Consider the following 8,741-nt stretch of genomic DNA (forward strand, 5'->3'; position numbering starts at 1 on the left):
AGAAGGAAAGACGCTGATCATCAGATGAAAGCCTTGTTTGTATTCCCTGCATCATTCTGCACTTCATGTCCACACATCACTGGTCAAATGTCTTTAGCAGTTTGCATTTACCTACATTTCTGTGGAGTATTCTGATAGCATGGAAAGAGGGATGCTTGTAAACAGTCTAGCATGTGTTGGCCCATAAATAACCCTAAAACAGAGTTCTGATAGATGCTGTGACCTGATCTCTCCAGAAAATATATACAAGCAGGTATTTCTGCATTTTGTACTAAAGAAACAAGCAGCTGAATTGCTCCTGACACCCCAGTGCTTGGTAGAAATACAAGCAGAAGTAGTCTCAAAACCCATAGATATAGGTTATTATGTGGGGCAGGAGCCAACCTCCAATACCAGTCAGCTTCCCCTCACTGTATTTACTCAGTAACATCAGCCCAGCATTTGAGCTGGGAGCCTCTGCTGTGGCAGCAAACATGAATCCTTAAATAAGTCAGGCAAGGTTAATTACCAGTGTGTTTATGTATAAAGATGATCTGTGACAAGAAAGATTAAACAGAGGTAAAACACCAGGTTGGTCGTTTAAGATTTTCATTGCTGTAAAAGTAACTTTGTATCTCGTGATCACAGCTATCAGAGCACAGCTCTTTATTTTGTTTGAGAAGCCTGTTCACTCCATGTTACTTCATTTGATCAAAAACCAGCATGCACACATATTTTCCCCCTCATAGGCTATCTGTGCTGCAGGGTTGGGCAGTAACTGAACACTCTCACATGCAGATGTACTGCAGACCTATAAAACATTACCACAATTTACTGAGCCTGGTGAGGGTGCTTTTGTTACAGCTTTTGTTTTAAATCCAGTACTGTGTCTGCCTCCTAGGGCCCTGAAGTAAGTCTCTTTAAAAAGAGCTACAGATTTATTCTTCCACTTTGAATAAGTGAAAATGTGTTTTGTTAAAACCTCCTGAGAATAAATGGATTTCCTATAGAATCCCCTTTTGTTTATGGCTTTGATGAAAGCATTTGGCACTTGATGGTTCCCAGGCTATCCCCAGCTTAAAAAAGAAGAAATCAAGTGTGCTGAGTGTTAAAATGTTTTCAACTAACCTCAAAGCAAGTGCAATATAAAGACTTGCATCAGGTGTCAAATTAGTATAGAAGGGTAATGCTTCCTGTCTTGCCTCTTCAACATTTACACTCAGTACACTGTCCCATTTTGTTCTTAAAGCAGAGCTAAGGGCTGAACCTATTCAGGCAGCCACCTGAAATACAAACCTTTTCCTCTCAGTTATATCATCTACTTCTTCTTCCATTTCAATTTCTTCTCAAGCCTATGCAGAAATTGTTGAGATTACAGGTAGGTGCTAACTCCCCACAACCAGGCCATTAACAGAAAGGACTGCAGATTGAAAGTTATTTGAACACAATGAACTTCCATAAGATTATTTTAAATTCCTCATAAGAGATTGTATTATGTTCCACTAGCAAAGTGGTTCAGAATAAAATTTCTAGCAGACAGCTGTTTACACTCTAAATACACAGAGGACACAATAAATCGACTTCTAAAAGGCTTTGTGTAGGATTGGTTAACAGCAGTCCCAGATTTTCATGAGGAAACATTATTTACACCGAAGCAGAGAAATATTAAATAAATCTACATCAACTTTTGGGACAATAATAATTTTTCATAATAAATTATCATGAATCAGCAAGCTCTTTAACACATAATACATGACGTGCAAATCTCAGAACTACCCATTCCCATCTGGCACAGTCAGGACTTTTTCCATTAATTATTTTGAGAAAACAAATACTTAAAATTCTAATCTAATTCATTGCATTTATAACATTGAACTTAGCTTGTCTCTTGCTTCATTGAACTTTTTATTGCTGTTCTTACAAATAGATATGACACAGTCCTGGCAAATCCATCCATACTAGCAAACATCCACCTGATTGAATCAACTGCCACTGACCAGTCAAGACATCATAGTTCAAAGTCATTGGTTTTACAGTCATTTGCAAAAGTGCCAGGTTTATCATCTCTTCTTAAAGGCAAGTTTCTATATTTCAGATATCCCCTATTCTATGTCTAAAACAACCTCACCTTTCATGTGTTTTGAGACACAGCAACACAAATGAACTCAAAATAACTGCTAAACTTCAAGAAATAAGCAAATTAAGCATAAGTTCTAGTTCATGTGATCTCATTTCACTCTTATATATCCTATGATGCAATTCATACCTCCTGCCCAGAGACCACTAGAAGCCCCCAACTTATGTATAAGAGACATGCAAAAAATAATCATTGCTGCACTTTTATGGGCCCAATTGATAATCAAAAGGACTTCATCCTTCCCTTCAGAGTGCTTGGGTTCCCATTGCTCCCTTGTGTGAACCACTTAGTCAGATATTGTGTGGAATAACTATTTCTTCAGCTTAGCTTCCTGTAATACCAAGTAAAATCAGCTCACAGGAAAGGCCAATATCCCAGTCCCAACACATGTAAGTGATGTGAGCAGCACCTCTTATTTACAGTGCAGTGGAAATGGTCCATAGCATAATTCTGTAAAATGCAGAAAGAGAAGAAAAAGCATCTTAAAGGTACAGTGAATAACCCTGTGAAGACATCAGGTCAGTGCAAACATGCCTACCTTTTCATTTTGAAGCACAACTACAAGCACAAGAGTCTGAAGAGAACAGTAGAGTTGGTAAGTGATAAAGTGAATGCAACAGGGATTTTCAGTATTTGTTCCCACACAAGAAACTACTTATTTTCATTCTGACAAGGGCAACACTGAAGGGTAATGTAACACAGGCTCATAAAACCCCCTGTACTGTGACAAAATGAGATGAAAAAAAATTCACTGCCTGTTTTAAAATAAGGGTTAAAGAAAGATGAGACTAGGGTCAGAGTAGTCAAAACAAACCAAAATGAGGCTTTTTTTACAGTACACTGTATACTTAAGCTTGATGCCACCAAACTGAAACTACTTACATGTATGATTATTGTTGTGCTTTATTGTTTGTTTGGGGTTTTTTTTGTGATTTTTGGGTGGGTTTTTGTTTGTTTGGATTTTTTTTTCCACAATAATCTGTGCAAGAAAATAAATTAAATCCAAAATCACTCCCTCTGCTTTGGTTTGTTCCTGAACCATGTGTTTACCTAATCTGTAAGGGTATTCCGAGAAATACCACCTCCACTATGCTCTGCTCTGATACTTTTCCATAGTAAAATTATTAGGGAGAGCAGAAAAAGCTTAACACAGGTCTGACTGGTCTGAAACATTGCTCACTCTTGGCAGATCTAGGCAGAAAAAAAGTGCACTTTCACTGGAGGACATCCCTGAATCTGAAAAACAAGCTAAAAGTTACTTACTGAAGCAGAGTTCTTATGGAGCATGAATTATTTCCACCATCTTACCAAAAACTTATTAATAATGGCTTCTTTTTTCTTCTTTGTTTTCTATTACCATTTGCTCTTAATCATAAAAAAAAAAGTCTCTTCCTAATCCAACTTGAAATCAGGGGCATAACAGATGCCCCTTATTAAAAAAGGAGCACAGTAGATGCCTAGATGGCATTTCTCACTTTGATGTGCTTGGAATCTATTTTATATGCTTGCAGACCACCCCTCTCCCACCCTTTTCCCTTATACCCCCCCCCCCCTTCTGATTTAATCTGGTTTCAGAAGAACATCCCTGATTTGAAATGCTAGGTCAGTCCAATGTGGAATGTGACATCAACGTCAGGACCATTATAAAATAAGACTGTAAAATAAATAAGGTAATAATTTAGAGGGTACAACACTACATTTTAAAAATAATAATTGGATTTAAATAACAATTGGACTTGTTCAAATAACAACTTAGATACCCAAGAAAACACTGTCGCTTCTATTCTGTTGCCATGTTTTTCCATTTTATGTTCAAACAGTCATGAAGCAGAACTAGGAGCAGGCATATTCTGGGGATGCGTGAAAATATCTCAGCAAACAAAGTTGGGAATACAAGCACTGCCTGTTTATGAATCCTCTTACCTGTGGTAGCAAAGGAGTGCAAGTAGGAGTGCAAGTCTCACTCACCCATCGTCCCAATGTCACAGAGGACACAGACAAGCATAAACACAGGGTGAACTTTTCAGCTCATCTATTCTTTTATGTTTTGCATTAAGGTTAATGTTTCAAAGAAAATGGAATAGAAATGCTTTTTCTGTACTTTAAACCAGTACTGAGTAATATTTCAATCTGTGTACCTGCTTAACCATAGTCAAAGTATCTGTCAGTATAGTTTTAAACAATGTTTAACAAATATTGCCTTCATGAATCAGGCTTGTAGCCAGAATATTTTATCAACTGCTGACTAAAATTGGATACTTCTGAGGAAGGTACAAACTCTTACAGAAGGTACAAATACTTACAGAATAATATGTTCACAAGACAAACCTTCATTGGGTCCCATTAACATTTCAGCACTAAAAATCGAATCCATTTCTGTTCTGTGCCCCTTTGCCAAGTACCTCTGGCACTTTCATACTTGAGCGTGAGCTAAAGCAAAGCTACCGGCTACTTTCCGGATTGTGTTTCCAGTCTCTAAGGAAAAGCCCAGGGGGGAAAAACCTACAAGAAATGCTTGCAAATAACTCTTAGTTTGTTGCACTAGCAGTGCATCTGCTTGGGGAGCAGCAGCCACCAGACCAAATTAGTCTTTTTTGGCATCCCATTTCTTCTGCCTCCTTTTTGCTGTTGCTTTTTCCTGCCTAAGGAGAATGCCATATCAGCCTAACTTAAAAAAATTAAATCCAATTATATCTTTTTGCCCTTCATGCTGTTCCTGTCTCCTCTTTCTCCATTTGGTTCTGGATATCAACATGACAAAGCAGCAGCTGCATACATTAGCTGAAAACATTTCAGTTGTAATTGATCTGAGACATAATAACTATACTAATGTTCTCATTTCCAGTGCTCTCATCAGAGCTTCAGACACAAAAGACTTTTACAATTTTACAGATGAATTCTCTTCAATCTTGGTGTAACTTTCCAAGTGGCTTCTGAGTCTGTACATTCACTGAGGTGAGTCCTAGTACATAGCAGTAGTCATATGGGAAGGAGAAACATCAAAACAAAGACAGGAGCAAAATGAACACAGATATCCCATATGGCAGGAATTCTCCTTTCCAATACAACAACGCAGACAAAGCATGATAGCCGCAAGTTTTAACGGTCCCAAAATGTAAATTGCTGTTTATAATCAACTTCCTGCTCACTGATATAAAGCTTTCCGGGCAATTCTTAGGTTTTGATTGTCATCCTGGGCCTACTGCATGTGTAAGACATATTAAAGCAATTTTCTTCTAAAATCACTCCAGTGACTTTAATATGTTCTTTATTTTTTTACATTTATCATTAAACACAGGTACTGCTCATCCTGTGTGGGCATTTACCCGCTTAAAATATTATAGCTGTAGGCTAATTACCAGGCTACTTCTGTGTCACTCAAGTCAGCAGTCATAACACACAGTTGTCATGGCAGAGCAAGTCCAAGACATTAAGTGTGATGGTATTGTTCGTGTTCACCTCTACCAGGATACAAAGTCCAACCAACAGAAATGCTTGCACTTTTGGGAAATTATAGAGAGTCAGTAGGAAAATCTTCCCTCGTGCTCAAGAGTGGCAGCAAAGCCCCTATTTTGTCTATTTTGGAGGAGTCCCATCTCTCCCTCTGACTGTGCACATCACAATCCTACCTGCAGGCACTGACAGGATGGCCAGGCACAGCCCCACTGATGAAGACATTGACTTCAGCAGCACTGAATCAGCTCCACTGTCAAAGAAAATGGACCAGGTTCACTCTCAGAAAACCTACACCAGTGCCTAGGCCTCCTTGTGCAGACATGAAAGAGAAGTGCCACAGCTGGTTAAATAATTCTGCTCAGAAGATTAAGTACGCAAGGCGGGCTGTCATGCTTCCCGTTGTCCTGATAGCCATGCACTTTACAAAAGATGCCAAGTGCTATTGCAAACACAGTTTGTACTTCCATGACAGTAAGTGCTTCTCTGTGTCTTTTCATTGCCACAGACCAGTGCTTTTGATCCATCAGCAGTTCTCAGGGCACATTCCCAAGGGAAATTCTTTGAAATGTACCTTCATTTTGATCACTGACCTCAAGCTGGTCCGCACCGCAAGCGCTAGTGCAAAGAGCTGCAGTTGCTTTGTGCACAACTTTATCTGATTACCAGATTTCAAAGAAGCCAAACCAGGCTAATCCACCACATAAAAGAGTCAAACTATTTTTAATGCACGTTTTCTCTTTTAAACCTAACAAGCGACCTAAAATTCAGACCGCAGTTTAGTGCAGCTTTTTTTTTGGTCCCAGAGCCAGTCTGCTGCAGTTTATCACAGAAGATTATGCTGTATTAAGAATATTATTCTAGTGATAATGGAGCATTAGAAATACTTAGGAAAATCAAGCATACATACAGATATAAGAAATAAACCTCCAAAAACACATGCAGAAAATGAAAATGTAACAGCTTAATCTATTAATTAAAAAATAGCTATTACTTTATTCTGATACTACTAATATATCTTGCAAATACATCAGGGTTTTATATTTTGCTCAAATTAATGACTAACAAAGACTTCATGTAAGGACTAATTCATTTGTCTACTACATTTGACACAAGAGTTGCTTCATGGTAAGTTGTGTGAATTGTTTTACACATAACATCTGCAACACTTAAAAAAGAAAATGCTTGTAATATATTGAGAGCCCCAGCTGTTGTGGGAATGAAGAAATCCTAATGATATCAGAAAGCAGGAATTATATTTCATTCATCCTTTTTGCCATGGTGAAAAGTCAGTCAACATGATCCAGATGTTTGCTCTGAGTATTAGAGAATGTCTATGTGGTAATTATTGTGTGAGACACAAGCTTTTTCTTTATCGTGCTGAAATAATTGATTTAACTCAGAGTAAAGAATTCAGGAACATAGCAGCCCTCTTCCATTATTTTTGGAGTAGAGGATATGGTATAATATTTTTTTCATATTTTGATACTTTGCATGAAATTTAATGAAATTTTCCAGTGACCAAAAAAACCAAAAGTATAATAATATAAGTAAATAATGAAGTATTAGAATGGCAAGTTAGATTTCTTACCAAGTTGAATGAAATTCAGGTTTTTGGTAATATGTCATTTGTCACTAAAGTTAGAACTGAAAATAATTACAAAAGATTGTTGTATGTGAGAGTCATTCTACTCTTTTTAATAGGGTGAAAAATTGAAATCTGGAGTGTGAAGCATATTGCAACTACCCAAAATATCTTTTTTTCTTTTAAACCTGGTGCACTTACTTGCATCAAACCCACTATATCTGAGCTCATAAATTTCCCAACTCCAGCCCCACAAGTTTATGAATATGGAGGAATAGAGTACCACGGGGGAAGAGAGCTCTCTCACCACAGACCCAACACAACACCACTGAGGTGATGAGCTAGGAAAGCACACTGCTCCTCTAGACCAGCTTAGGCTTTTGCAAATACACCAAACAGAGTCAGAAATGTAAATCAGCCATCAGCACTGATATTTAGGCTGACAGAACTTTAACACCACTACTCTCAGAAGCATCAGGTGAAGTGACAACTACTCCTGTGTACCAGAAAAGAGAGGAGCAGTAAATAGCTACACTTGCACTTGCATACAAGTTTCCATCATTACATTTAAGTAGACTGACAGAGTGTATGTTTATACCACATCCCCTTTCTTAATGTTTTACAATACCAGCTGTGAGAAAAAAAAAAAATCACATAACATTTTCCATTGATTTCCCCAGTTGATGATCAACGCCTCTGTGACACAGACAGCCATCACATTGCACAGCCCATGCAAAGTCAACAGCATCATAAAAACAATTATACTTGCAAAATTATTGGAGCTCCTGAGGCAGGAAAAAATGCAACATTGCAACAGGTCAGCTTTCCCTTGAACAGGCTTAGGATAAAAAGGAACTTACTGGATGAGCCAGACAAATCTACTAAGAGAAGGACCCAGGGAATGCTCTGGCCTTGTCCCTCTTTGCTTTAATCTCCTTGCTGTTACCTTAACATCACAGGCATAAATTAAAATGCCTTTTTATTATTATTATTATTTATTTAAATGAAAATAGCAATGATAACTACAAACCCCCCCCCCCCCCCCAATAGTGGACAATTGACTGTGATGTTTATAAAGTCTTCTCAACTCTAGCACAGTGACAATACAGTGCAAATAATTAACACAAGCCAGCAGGGTGATGCCAGTCTTATATGCAACACCTGACTTCAAAGGCTACACCAGTTAGAACAAAATAATGTGAACCATAAAATGAAGAAATTTACAGCTGCAGTTAAGTGAGACATTATTGAAAAATACTGTTTGCTCCTGCTCCTTGTGCACCTGTATTACTCACCAGATAGCAATTAGTCAGAAATGCTAATGGTCTTTGGATGCTACTTAAGTGAACATGTTTGCATTGGCTGTTTATTTGTAATGCATAATTTATTGCCAAATGCTTCAGATCCAAAAAGCTGCAATGGTGTTCGCTCACATCCAACTTACAGTATTGGACTTAAACACATTTTGCAAAGCCAGACACACACCTGGATTCCTCTGGAAAGAGGTAGCATACATAGTACAAAACTTAAAAGCCACTCGAACAGATCCTGCTGAAACTTCCCTGAGGTGATCAGGAAAGTAGAAAC

This window comes from Agelaius tricolor, unplaced genomic scaffold (genome assembly GCF_023055355.1).
Source record: "Agelaius tricolor isolate 1412-34295 unplaced genomic scaffold, bAgeTri1.0.p SCAF_8, whole genome shotgun sequence".
Classification (NCBI taxonomy): domain Eukaryota; kingdom Metazoa; phylum Chordata; class Aves; order Passeriformes; family Icteridae; genus Agelaius; species Agelaius tricolor.